General features: G+C 40.5%; 1 protein-coding gene, 1 non-coding gene and 1 pseudogene across 36 annotated transcripts in view; all 3 read right to left on the bottom strand.

Annotated features, from left to right (window-relative positions):
* Positions 1–13659, bottom strand: part of Arb2a (ARB2 cotranscriptional regulator A) — a 464299-nt gene that overhangs the window by 237713 nt on the left and 212927 nt on the right.
* On the bottom strand, positions 7938–8041 carry Rnu6-259 (RNA, U6 small nuclear 259). Its single transcript, XR_015678768.1, has one exon. It is a non-coding gene; the product is annotated as a U6 spliceosomal RNA (small nuclear RNA).
* LOC147995953 (mRNA turnover protein 4 homolog pseudogene) lies at positions 9640–10549 on the bottom strand (annotated as a pseudogene).

Below are 13659 nucleotides of genomic sequence, written 5' to 3'. Positions count from 1 at the left end.
AGGGGAACACTTCCATTTCTGGTGAGAGTGTAAACTTGTAAAGCTACTATGGAAACAAATATGGTGGCTCCTCAGGAAACTGGGAATTGATCTATCAAGACACAGCTCTATCACTCCTATACCCAAAAGATACTCCATCTTACTACAAGGATATTTGCTCAACTGTGTTCAGAGTGGCTTCATCCAGAATAGTCAGACCTTGAAACACCCTAGACATCCGTCAACTAAAGAATAAAGAATATGTAGTCCATTTACACAGGTGTTAGATAAAATGACATCATGAAAATGGCAAGCAATTCTCTAGAAACACTTGGCACCAAAAACAATCGTCCTGAGTGAGGCAAACCAGATCCAGAAAGACCAATTAATATATTCTTACTTAGAGTGGATATTAGTTCTTAAATAAAAGATAATCACACTGCGGTCCACATACACAGAGAAGGCAAGTGACAAGGAGGGTTGAGGTAGGGGACACGGATCTCCTGGAGGGGGAAATGGAATTTGCAGGTGTTCGGGGTATTGGTGAGCATGGAATCAGATGGGACGAGATAGGAAAGACAGGGATAGAGGGAGAGAATAAAGGAAGAAACCATTAGATATGGGAGGACCTTTAAAGGATAATGTGAAAACCTAGGGTCTTAGTTTAGGTTTTATAGCTGCAAAGAAACACTATGACAATGGAAACTTTTTTAAAGGAAAGAATCCAGGCTAGCTTACAGTTTCAGTGATTCAGTCCATTATAATCATGGCAGCATGTAGGCAGACATGATGCTGGAGGAGGCAAGAGTTCTACATTTTGGCAACAGAAGGGGACTGTGCCTATACTGGGCTTATCTTGAGCATAAATAAGACCTCAAAGCTCCCCTCCACAGTGACTCACTTACTCCATCAAGGCCACTCCTACTCCAATAAGACCATACCTCTTCATAGTGCCACTCCATATGGGCCAATTCAAACACATGCGTCTATGGAGGCCATACCTATTCAAACCATTATACCTAGTACACTAGATATTTCCTGTAATTCACTAAGGTAAGCCTAGTGAGGACTCCTAGTAATAGAGGATATGGAGCCTGAACTGGCCAGGCAAGGCTCCCAGTGGTGGGACTGGGACACCAATCTAGTCACAAAACCTTTGACCCACAACCTGTCCTGCCTGTAAGTTGTGCTGGGGCAAAGCTTGTTGAAGTGGGGAACTAATGACTGGTTTAATCTGAAGCCAAAGCCATGAGAGGGAGCCCATGCCCAACATGCCTGGACCGCCAGAAAACAGAAGCCAATTGCTCATAGACCCAGGATAGAAGCAAACATGACTGACTAAATGGGGGTGGAGTCAGTTGTATGATTAATACATTAACTATATTCTACTACACTGATAGACTGGTACTTAGCCATCAGCCTAATCCCCTCTAGTAGCTGATGACAACAGATGCAGAGACCCACAACCAAACTTCAGGCAGAGCTCAGGGAACCCCACAAGGGAGCAGGGAGAGGGAGGGAGGGAGGGAGAGAGAGAGAGAGAGAGAGAGAGAGAGAGAGAGAGAGAGAGAGAGAGAGAGAGAGGAAGGAGGAAGAAGAAGAAGAAGAAGAAGAAGAAGAAGAAGAAGAAGAAGAAGAAGAAGAAGAAGAAGAAGAAGAAGAAGAAGAAAAAGAAGAAGAAGAAAAAGAAGAAGAAGAAGAAGAGAAGAGAAGAGAAGAGAAGAGAAGAGAAGAGAAGAGAAGAGAAGAGAAGAGAAGAGAAGAGAAAGATTGTAGGAGGCAAAGGGGTTGAGGACACCAGGAGAACTCTTCCCACAGAATCAAACAATTAGAGCTCATAAGGGCTCACAAACACTAAAACAGCTACCATGAGGGTTGTATGGGTCTGCATTAGGCCCTTTGCACACTTGCTGTGGTTGTTTAGCTTGGTCTCCTTATGGTACTTCCAACAGTGAGGTGTTTCTGACTCCTTTGCCTGCTTTAGGGACTGTATTCCTCCTATTGGGTTGCCTTGTCCAGCTTTGATATGAGAGTTTATGCCTTGTCTTATTATATTTTATAATGCTTTCTTAGATTGATATTCCTGGAAGACCTGCTGTTTTCTGAAGGGAAATAAAGGGGAAGCGAGGAGGCGTAGGGGTCCAAGAGGAGTAGAAGGAGGGGAAGCTGCTGACAGGATATTCTGTATGAGAGCAAAATAAATTAAAAGAAAAAGGAAGAACTAAAAAGACAACAAAACCCACACAAAAACAAAAACAAAACAAAGCTTCCTCCCGCTCCCTGAATTAAAGGATAGGTTGGAGCTAGAAAGATGTCCATGAAGACTGACACTTCATGTAGTCAGGACTATTCTGTTAGGTGTCTGCACTTCAAATACAAGTTTATGGTTTAGGATCCATGTTTACCAGACATATTGGTTACAAATACTCTATAAAAAAGAAGATAAATAAGCTATATTTAGAGAATTTATGATTTTGAAACTGTAGATAATCTACAACCATCAGACAATTACATATTCATATGCATAAAGACACACAGAAAACATTTTCCCTTCACTGCACACTATTAATTTGCCTTGAACTGCAAGAACTTTGATTACCCTCAGAGATTCTACATTTGGGTTACTAGGCAATACTTTAAGCAACTATTTAAAATATAAAAGACCAGAGAACACTTTATACATTATGGAAATCTTTAAGTGTTTAAAAATAGATTGTGAATAACTGGTGTTCTTTTCCTGCAGAATAATCAGCCATAAATGGGAGATCTACATCACAACTCCTCATTCTGTGGCTCAGGGACCATGCAAAAGGAGCAGAAAGACTGTAAAAGCCAGAGGTCATATTTGACAAGGAAAAAAATGTCAGAAACAACAGGGAAGTTGCACATCTAAACTCAGCAGTTATGCCAGCTTGAGGAAGAGCTAGGGAAGCTCAAACCAGACAATTTAAAATGGACAGATAGAGGAAGCAACTCTCTGCCAGCTGAGAGTTAACCATTTGTCCAGGTTGAGTTATAAAGGAATCAGAAAGGAAGCTGGCTGGCCAGCTCCTCAGTTGGAGATAGTTGGGATAGGCTAAAGGGTGACGTAAGAAATGCTAGGAGGAGCCATAGGTACCAAATCCCAGGTTTCTTTGGAACTTAAAAATAGAATACACCAAGAGATTCGAAATAGAAGAAATAGAAAGAAAATGCATGTGTATTTATTTTGCCTATTGCTCTTTGAGAATTCTATACAATGGATTTTGATAATACCACTGCTCTCCTCTCAGAACTGATAGCTCTTTCCTACCTATCCAATTTGTTAACTTGTCCTTTTTTAAAATACACGTGCAATTTGTACTGCACATATACTCTTGGATATGTGGCCTTTAGTGGAACATGGGTGACCTACTAGGGGCTCACACCCTTAAGAAGACTGATTCTCCATAATTTCTAATTGATCAGTGTTAGGTCTCACAGAAACCCAGGACAACTGAGGTGTCTATTAACATACTGCATTAGACTCTGGCTGCCAGGCTCTCAGAGAATACCTTAGCTCTGACTTTTCACCCCCACACCAAACCCAGACCTTTCCAGCCTCAGAACTCTGCTTCCCCTTCTCCCAGCTTCTCTTGCCCTACATAACCTCAGCCATTTTGGCTAACTAAGCACTTTCTTAGATCCTGGTTCCTTTCTTGGCCTCATGTTCCCCTCTCCTCCTCTCTCGCTCTCTCTCTCTCAAGCCCTCTCTCCTCTCGTGGTTGGTTCAAACTACTAGCCAAATTAAGTATGTTCTAGATACCTCTGAATCTTTCTCTGGTTTACAGTGAAAATTTCAGTTACAGAGAGCCACTTTCATTAGCCTTTATCACTCCCTCTCAAATTCATTACTACCACTTTAATCACTGTTACATATACATACACATGAACATACACACAGATACACATATAACCTACTGAACACTTTATTTATTTATTTATTTATTTATTTATTTATTTATTTATTTATTTATTTATTATTTTTACACTCCAGATTTTATTCCCCTCCTGGTCCACCTGTTCTCCCACAAGGATGTCCCAACCCCACCCACCCAACCAGACCTCTAAACTTCCTGGGGCCTCCCTTGTCTTGAGGGTTAGGTACATCTTCTCTGACTGAACCTAAACCTAAACCCGGGAGTCCTCTGCTGTGTATGTGTTGGAGCCCTAATCTCAGCTGGTGTATACAGCCTGGTTGGTGTTCCAGTGTTTAAGAAATCTCAGGGGTCCAGGTTAATTGAGACTGCTGGTCCTCCTACAGGTTTGCCTTCCTCTTTAGTTTCCTCCAGCTTTTCACTAATTCAACCAGAGGTGTCAGCAGCTTCTGTTCATTGGTTGGGTGCACATTATCTGTATTTGACTCTTTCAGCTACTTGTTGGGACTTTTGGTGAGCAGTCATGATAGGTCCCTTTTTGTGAATGCCCCATATCTCCAGTAATGGTGACAGGTCTTGGGGCCTCTCCTTGAGCTGGAACCAACTTTGGGCCTGTCTCTGGACATTCTTTTCCTCAGGTTCTTCTCCATTTCCATCCCTGCAGTTATTTCAGACAGGAACAATTATGGGTCAGAGTTTTGACTGTGGGATAGCAATCCATCACTCACTTGATGCCCTGTCTTTCTGCTAGAGGTGGATTCAATAAGTTCCCTCTCTTCACTGTAGGGCATTTCATCTAGGGTCCTCACCTTTGAGTCCTGAGAGTCTCTCACCCCCAAGGGTCTTCTAAAGGGTTTTCCCAACCACCTTCCTCCCTAGGTCACCTGTTTCCATTTTTTTCTGCTGGCTCTCAGGGCTTCAGTCCTTTTCCCCAACCCAATACCAGATCATGTTTCCCTCTCTCTCCACCCACATCCCCTTCCCCTCTCCTGTTCCTGCCTCCTTTTCCCCTTGCTGTTGCTTTATTTTTCCTTCCAAGTGGAACTGAGGCATCCTCACTTGGGTCCTTCAGTTTGTTGACCTTTTTGTGTTCTGTGGTCTATTGTATCTTGGGTATTCTATACTCTTATTTTTTGGGGGGGGGTGTAATATCTACTTATTAGTGAGAACATGCCATGCATGTCCTTTTGGGTTTGTGTTACCTCACTCGGGATGACATTTTCTAGTTCCATCCATTTGCGTGCAAAACTCAGGATGTTCTTGTTTTTAATAGCTGAGTAGTATCAAATTGTGCAAACGAACCACATTTTTTATATCCATTCTTCTGTGGTGGGATATCTGGGTTGTTTCCAGCTTCTGGCTCCCACAAATAAAACTGCTATGAACATAGTTGAACATGGGCCCCTGTGGCATGGTGGGGCATTTTGGGGTATAGTCCCAAGAGTGGAATTTCTGGATCTTTAGGTAAGTCTATTTCCATTTTTCTGAGGAATCTCCAAATTGATTTCCAGAGTGGTTGTACCAGTTTGCAATTCCACCAGCAGTGGAGGAGTGTCCCTCTTTCTCCACATCCTCGCAACATATGTCCCCTGAGGTTTTGATCTTAGCCATTCTAATTGGTATAAGGTAGAATCTCAGGGTTGTTTTGATTTGCATTTTTCTGATCACTAAGGACTCTGAACATTTCTTTAGATGCTTCTCAGCCATTCCAGATTCCTCTATTATGAATTCTCGGTTTAGTTCTATGCTCCATTTTTGATTGGGTGTTTGGTTTTTTGGTAAGCGTCTTGAGTTCTTTATATATTTTAGATATTAGCCCTCTATCAGATGTAGGACTAGTAAAGATCTTTTCCCAATCTGTTAGCTGCTGTTTTGTGCTAATGACACTGTCCTTTGCCTTACAGAAGCTTTGCATTTTTATGAGGTCCCATTTATCAATTCTTGATCTTAGAACATAAACCACTAAGAGGCGGTTTAAGCTTTCAGGTGTGCTGTCACCTGCTAATGTATGCTCTCTCCAGCTTCTTTACCAGTGCACTTAGTGCTGTGAATTTTCCTCTTAGCACTGCTTTTATTCTGTTCCATAGGTTTGGGTTCACTGTGTCAACATTTTCATTACATTCTAGGAAGTCTTTATTTATTTCATTTCATCCTTCATCAAATTACCACTGAGTAGAGTTGTTCAGTTTCCACAGGTATGTGGGTTTTCTGTTGCTTTTGCCGTTACTGAAGACTAGCTTTAGACCATGGTGGTCTGATAGGGTACATGGGATTATATCAATCTTGTATTGGTTGAGGATTGTCTTGTGACCAGATACATGGTCAATTTTGGAGAAGGTACCATGAGGTACTGAAAAGAAGGTGTATTCTTTTGTTTTACGGTGAAATGTTCTATAGGTATCTGTTAAATCTACTTGGTTCATAACCTCCATTAGTTTCACTGTGTCTCTCTTTAATTTCTGTTTCAATGACCTATCCATTGGGGAGAGTGGGGTGTTGAAGTCTCCCACTATTATTGTATGGGGTTCAATGTGTGTTTCGAGCTTTACTAAAGTTTCTTTTATGAATGTGGCTGCCCTTGCATTTGGGACATAGATGTTCAGAGAAATTTTCTTGGTAGATTTCCCCTTTGATGAGTGTGAAGTCTCCTTCCTCATCAGGTTTGTTAACTTTTGGTTGACAGTTTATTTTATTGGATATTAGGATGGCAATTGCAGCTTGTTTCTTGGGACTATTTGCTTGGTAGACCTTTCTCCATCATTTAACACTGAGATAGTGTCTTTCTTTGTTAATGAGGTGTGTTTCTTGTATGCAGTAAAACGTTGAATCTTGTTTGCATAACCAGTCTGTTAGCTTATATCTTTTTATAGGTGAGTTGAATCCAATCAATACTGAGAGATATTAAAGACAGATTACTGTTGGCTCCTGTTATAGTTGCTTTTGTAGGTAGGTTTACGTGCTTGTGATTCTCTCCTTTTGGCTTTGTTGTGAGATACTTAATGTCTTGTCTTTTCTTTGGTATAGGTATCTTCCTTGTTTTAGCATCCTCTGTAGGGCTAGATTGATAGATAGATACTGTCTGAATTTGGTTTGGTCCTGGACTATTTTGGTTTCTCCATCTATGTTGATTGAGAGTTTTGCTGGGTATAGTAGCCTGGGCTGGAATTTGTGTTCTCTGAGAGTTTGCATGACCTCTGACCAGGCTCTTCCGGCTTTCATAGACTCTGTTGAGAAGTCTGGTGTAATTTTGATAGGTTTGCCTTTGTATGTTACTTGGCCTTTTTAATATTCTTTCTTTGTTCTGTGTATTTAGTGTTTGATTATTATGTGATAAGAGGATTTTTTTTTCTGGTCCCATTTATTTGGTGTTTTGTAGGCTTCTTGTACCAATATGGCCATCTCTTTCTTTAGGTTGAGGAAGTTTTCTTCTATGATTTTTTTGAAGACATTTTCAGGTCCTTTGAGCTGAGAATCTTCATTCTCCTCTATTCTTAGATTTGGTCTTTTCATTATGTACTGAATTTTCTGGCTGTTTTGAGTTGGGATTTTTATGCTTCGAATTTTCTTTGACCGTCGTGTCAATCTCTTCTACTGTATCTTCTACACCTAAGATCCTTTCTACTATCTCTTGTATTCTGTTGGTGATACTTATATCTGTAATTCCTGACCTCTTTCCTAGGTTTTCCATTTCCTGGTTTCCCTCCACTTGTTTTTTTACTTTATTGTTTCTACTTTCACTTTTAGATCTTGTACCACTTTATGCAATTCCTTCACCTGTTTGACTGTATTTTCCTGTATTTCTTTAAGGGATTTATCTGTTTCCCCTTTAAGGGCTTCTACCTATTTACCAGTGCTTTCCTATATTTCTTTCACTGAGTTATTTATACCTTCCTTATAATACTCTATTATCTTCATGAGATAGGCTTTTAGATCAACTTCCTTATTTTCAGGTCTGTTGATATATTCAGGGCTTGCTCTGGTAGGAGAACTGGGTTCTGATGATGCCCATGTATATTGGCTTCTGTTGCTTATGGTCCTGCCTTTGCCTCTCACCATCTGGTTGAAAATATGGAATGCTTCACGAACTTACATGTTATCCATGCACAGGGGCCATGCTAATCTCCGTATCATTCCAATCTTAGTATATATGCTGCCAAAGCAAGCACTACTGGATGCATTTAGTGGTGCTTAGATGTACATGTCTTCAGGACTGACTGATTGGGATTGAAAATCTATCCTAAGACACATTCCTGGAGAAGACAGACTCTCTTTTTCTTAGCAGCTATTAATTGGTGGAAGCTCTTCATCTAGGGTTGAGGCCTTGTGAGATCTCCACATCTGAAGACTATTACATAGAAACACAACTAATCATAATGATGAGAATATGTGACTGTGGGTGTTCAATTGTGGTTATCATAGCGACAGTGCAACCCCTATACCTAAGGCTTAGGGAAAGCTGAGGAAGAGCATGAAAGCCAGAAGACCAAGACTACTATGACACAGCACCTTCTGACTGTCATGGAAGTTGTACCTACGAAATCTCACCAATATGGTTGCTTAAGCAAGACCTACATAAAAATTTCAATAAATATTTTTAAAAAGGAACCTACAATTATGGCCCTCCAAAAGACCCAACAAGCAGCTGAAAGAATTAGATGTAGAAATGTGCACCCAACCAATGAATAGAAGCTGCTGACCCCTCTGGTTAAATTAGTCAAAAGCTGGAGGAAGCTAAGGAGGAGGGCAACCCTGTAGGAGTACCAGCAGTCTCAATTAACATGAACCTCTGAGATCTCTTAGACACTGGATCACCAACCAGGCAGCATACACCAGCTGAGATGAGGCCTCCAACACATAATACAGCAGAGGACTCCCAGGCCTGGGTTCAATCAGAGAAGATGCACCTAATCCTCAAGAGACTGGAGGTTTGGAAGTTTAGAGGTCTGGGTGGGTGGGATGGGAAGATCCTTGTGGGGCTGGAAGGGGGGTTGTAGAACCCTTGGGGGAGTTCCAAAGGGGAATAAAATCTGGAGTGTAGGAAGGAAGGAAGGAAGGAAGGAAGGAAGGAAGAACGAAAGAAAGAAAGAAAGAAAGAAAGAAAGAAAGAAAGAAAGAAAGGAAGAAAGAAGCAAAGGAAGGAAGGGAGAGAAAAATAAATTAAAAAACATATTTATCAATTCCTACCACACCATAGGAAAGGAATATTTTTCTTGTTTAGTTAATAGTTACAACTTAGTTACTAATAGTTATAGATAGATAGCTAGATATATAATTATAGTTATATATTTATAGATAAGAAGTTATAGATAACATAGATATTTAAATTATTATAGATAATAATAGGCTTTATACTTCATTCCAAATACTTTTCTTTTATGTTTTGAATGTAATTTAGGTGATGCAATGCTCCCACAGTCTAGACCACACTCTGGGTTCAATTGCTAGAACCTAATAAACCTGGTATCGTGGCACATTATGGTAATCACAGCATTCAGGCCAATCAAACTTTTATGAATTAAGTTTCTGAACAAATATTTGTTGATCATAGTTCTTTTCTTTGTATTTCTTTCAAACAAAGATATTAAGCAAATGGAAATGTATAATTCATACAATGTTCTAGTACTTAGTAAATAAGCCTATCATGATTCTGTTTTTCTATGGAGAATTATTATTATTTTTTTTTCACCCTGTGGACAAAATTTTATTCTTTATAGAAACAAAGTCTTTCCCTAGCACCCTTCCTTTCTTCATCCATAGCAAAAATAAATGCCTTCTCCCTCCAGAAGGGTGATAACAGTCCGGGAGGGCGGGGTCCAGCGGAGATGATGAGCTTGCTGGAGGCCTTAGTCCCGGTGCTCAGTCAGCTGTCATCCTCCTCCCCAGACTCTCCCTCAGACTCTCCCTCAGACTCAGGCACGCTCTCAGGCAGGTCCTTGTCCATCTGCTGGAATCTCCCCGACTGGGCATCCCACGTGTATTTGGTAGTCACTTTGAATTCTGCCATCTCATACCCAAACAGCTTCAGGACACGGGCCTGCTCTGGGGTCAGGACGTCACCCTCCTTGCATATTTCATAGTCAGACAGCAGGGTCACCATGCCTTTCTTGAGGGTAGTGAGCAGACCCAGCCAGCTGCCTCAGCTATGGCTCCATGGTATGAGGGAACTACTTCAGAGGCCCTGGATCCAGGCTCACAGTTAAAGTTGCTTTGTTCCCTCCTCGAGCAAAACCCATTTCTGTATACTTTGTGAACCTCTCATTCACCTCCTCCTTCATGCGGTTGATAAAAAGGAGCCCGACTTCGCCTCTCAACTTCTTGCGGACCTGATGTAGTTTTCTTTGTACTCATCAGACGGGCTTCGACCCAAGGCCAACATCATCACCTTGTTTTAGCCAAAGAACATCTGGCTGTGCTTCCAAGCATTCTGGAAGTCCTTCCGCTTGCTTTTCCTCGTGTTGACCAGGTAGAAGACGAAGAGATACTTGTTGTCCACACATTCCCAAAGCTCTTCTATCAGGATCTGCCTCAGTCCCAAGCCCTTTTTGGCAGTTTTTTGTTAAGGAAACTTTCTTGCCTCGCTGGGATTTGGGCATCACGCTAAAAGCATGTGTGGCAGAAGACCCAGCTGCCTGTCCCTCCAGAGACTATTTTGTTTCCTCTTCCGAGTGCCTGTCCCTCCAGAGACTATTTTGTTTCCTCTTCCGAGTGCCTGTCCCTCCAGAGACCATTTTGTTTCCTCTTCCGAGTGCCTGTCCCTCCAGAGACCATTTTGTTTCCTCTTCCGAGTGCCTGTCCCTCCAGAGACCATTTTGTTTCCTCTTCCGAGTGCCTGTCCCTCCAGAGACTATTTTGTTTCCTCTTCCGAGTGAGATTCACACATACTCCCATGGCCCCGCCTTATGATCCAGTTTCTTTTGGTCTTTGGATTGTGGTGTGGTTATCCCACACTTCATGGCTAATGTCCACTTAAAAGTGAGTATTTACCACTCTGGCTCTGGGTTACATCACTCAGGATGATATTCTCAAGTTCCATCCATTTGCCAGCAAATTTCATGATGTCTTTGTTTTTTAATACTTGAATAATATGCCATTGTGTAGATGTATCACATTTTCCTTGTCCATTCTTCAGTTGAGGGACAGCTAGGCTGTTTCCAGTTTCTGGCTATTGCTTACAAAGCTACTATGAACATAGTTGAGCGAGTGTCTTTGTGGGATGGTGGAGCATTGTTTGAGTTTATGTCCAGGAGTAGCATAGCTGAGTCCTGGGGTAGAACTATTCCCGATTTTTCTGAGAAATCGCCAATATTCAATGTGGTTGTGTAAGTTTGCACTCCCACCAGCAATGGAGGTGTGTTCTCCTTTTATTCCACATCCTCACCAGCATGTGCTATCACTTGAGATTTTGATCTTGGCCATTCTGATAGGTGTCAGACGGAATCTCAGAGTTGTTTTGATTTGCATTTCCCTATTACTAAGGACGTTGAACATTTCTTTAAGGCTTCTCAGCTATTCAAGATTCCTCTGTTCAGAATTCTCTGTTTAGCTCTGTATCCCATTACTTGGTTTGTTGCTGTCCAAGTCCTTGAGGTCTTTGGATATTAGTCCTCTGTTTGATGTAGGTTTGTTGAAGATCTTTTTCCATTCTGTAGGCTGCCATTTTGTTCTATTGGTGTCTTTATCCTTGCAAAAGCTTTTCAGTTTCATGAGTCCTGTTTATAAATTGTTGATCTTAGTGCCTGAGGTATTGGTACTCTGTTCAGGAATTTGTCTCCTGTACCGATGAGCTCAAGACAGTTCTCTTTAGGTGGATCTTAATGTGTCTCTGTGACTCTGACAGACTCAGGAGCTCTCAATTACTTCTTCTGTGCTGCCCTACTGCATGAGGCCATTGTGAGGCTACCTCAGTCTTGTTTTTCCTTTCTTTTCATCTTCTTGCTCCACATCACAGAAAGCTCTCTGTGTCCTGGAGCAGTCCCAAATCAGGCACACTTCTCTGGTTTCATGATCCTAGATCCATGCTCTGACCTGCCCCACAGATTGCCACATCCTAATCTCCTCTGTGTTCAGGCTTGTTTTGTAAGTTCATCTTCTGAGCACATAAGATCTGACTTTTAAGATTCAACAAGCCACTGAGGATAAGGGAAATTCTGAAATAATATGTATCGTCACCTTTAATTCTCTTGCTTTGCTTCGTGTACTCTAAAGCTCCATTATCAGGTATGCATTTGTTACTGTCGTGCCTCCTTTATATACCAACCTTCATTTTGCTATGGGTTCTGTTGTTATTGATGCTGTTTTGGTGTTTGTTTGTTTGTTTGTTTATTTGTTTGTTTTGGAAGGGGTTATTTCTAGAGTCTTGCTATGTAGCTCAGGCTGGCCTGAAACTGAAGATCCTTCTGCCTCGGCCTTCTGACAGCTGAGATACACAGGAATTTGCAAACACTCCAGCTAGACTTTACCGAAGAATTATTATTAACTAACATAATTTAACTTGTAAACCTTGAAGTTGTCTTAGAGCTGGGTATGTTTTAATTAAAAGCAAGACATTTTAGAATATGTCTCTACTAAGAAAAATATTTTATCTACTGTGAACCCAGATTTCTCACCATCTAAACAAACTGAAAACTTGACACATTTTAATAAAATAACAAATTGCTGAATTTAATTAGCAGTTCTGTTTTTAGAAGGATGTAGAAAATGTTTTCTTTACTGTCCACTAGAAAATGCAAAAAGAGAGCGGAACTTTGCCAAGCTATTTAAAGATTTTCTACAAATAGTAAGCATACCACAGTTAATAAAAAATGTTCAGAAAAAACAAAAGTAATTTTATTTATTGTGACCTCCTGAAAACTGTGTAATTTAAAATTCAAAATTCTGAATATAAAATTATGATTATGGAGTATATGTTATTATTAACTATTATGTAAAAATGGCCTCTAACATTTACTGGGTATCTACTATTACTAATCAAGCATTTCATTCATTGAATTTTCACAATAACACTATGAGGCAGGTGCTAATATGGTTCTCATTGCTTGAAACAGACACAGCGAGGCTGCATAGCCTCCTCAAGCTCAAAAGGCTAATCAGCAAGTTCACACAAGAGCACAGGAAGGGTGAGTAAAGAAACCCCTTGTTTTAATGCAGTGCTTTTTCTCCACCTCTCTTCCACAGGTCTCACAGGTTGATCTACAAAAACTTTAATTTGTTCTTGAATGTTCTGTTCAGAATGGAATTTAAAATGAATACAGACTTTTCCAAAACTTTCAAGTTTTCAAGTTCAACTATTTCAATACATTTATAGTATGCTAAAAAGGTCTTTGACAAAACACAACCTTCACAATAAAAGTCCTGGCAAGAATATAGATACAAAGGCCCCTTATTAACACAGTAAAGGCATTGTACTAGAAGCTTTGAACTGTGTCACTTTAACCAGAGAAAAATTCCAGCATTTCCACTAAAACCAGGAATAAGATAAGGATGTCCAGTTTCCCCAGTCCTGCTCAATATTACAGTACCTCGAGGGGAGCAAAGGACAAGGGAAGGAAACAAAGGGGATACAAACAGAAAAAGACAAAAACAATGTGTCTTACTCTACAGACGCAAATTATGATTTTTCATATTGAGAATTCTTTATATAAGAACATTGAAGACAATGCAAGGAACCTCCTAAAGCTAATAAATCATTCATTAAAGTAGCTGCATATAAAATTAATACAGGAAAACCAGTAGCCTTCTTATACACAAATATCAAACTCACTGAAAAGATATTTGAAAATCAGAA

This window comes from Rattus norvegicus, chromosome 2 (genome assembly GCF_021556685.1).
Source record: "Rattus norvegicus strain SHRSP/BbbUtx chromosome 2, alternate assembly SHRSP_T2T, whole genome shotgun sequence".
Classification (NCBI taxonomy): domain Eukaryota; kingdom Metazoa; phylum Chordata; class Mammalia; order Rodentia; family Muridae; genus Rattus; species Rattus norvegicus.
Note: the sequence above shows the minus strand (reverse complement) of the source record. Positions and strands in the feature narration are given on the sequence as shown.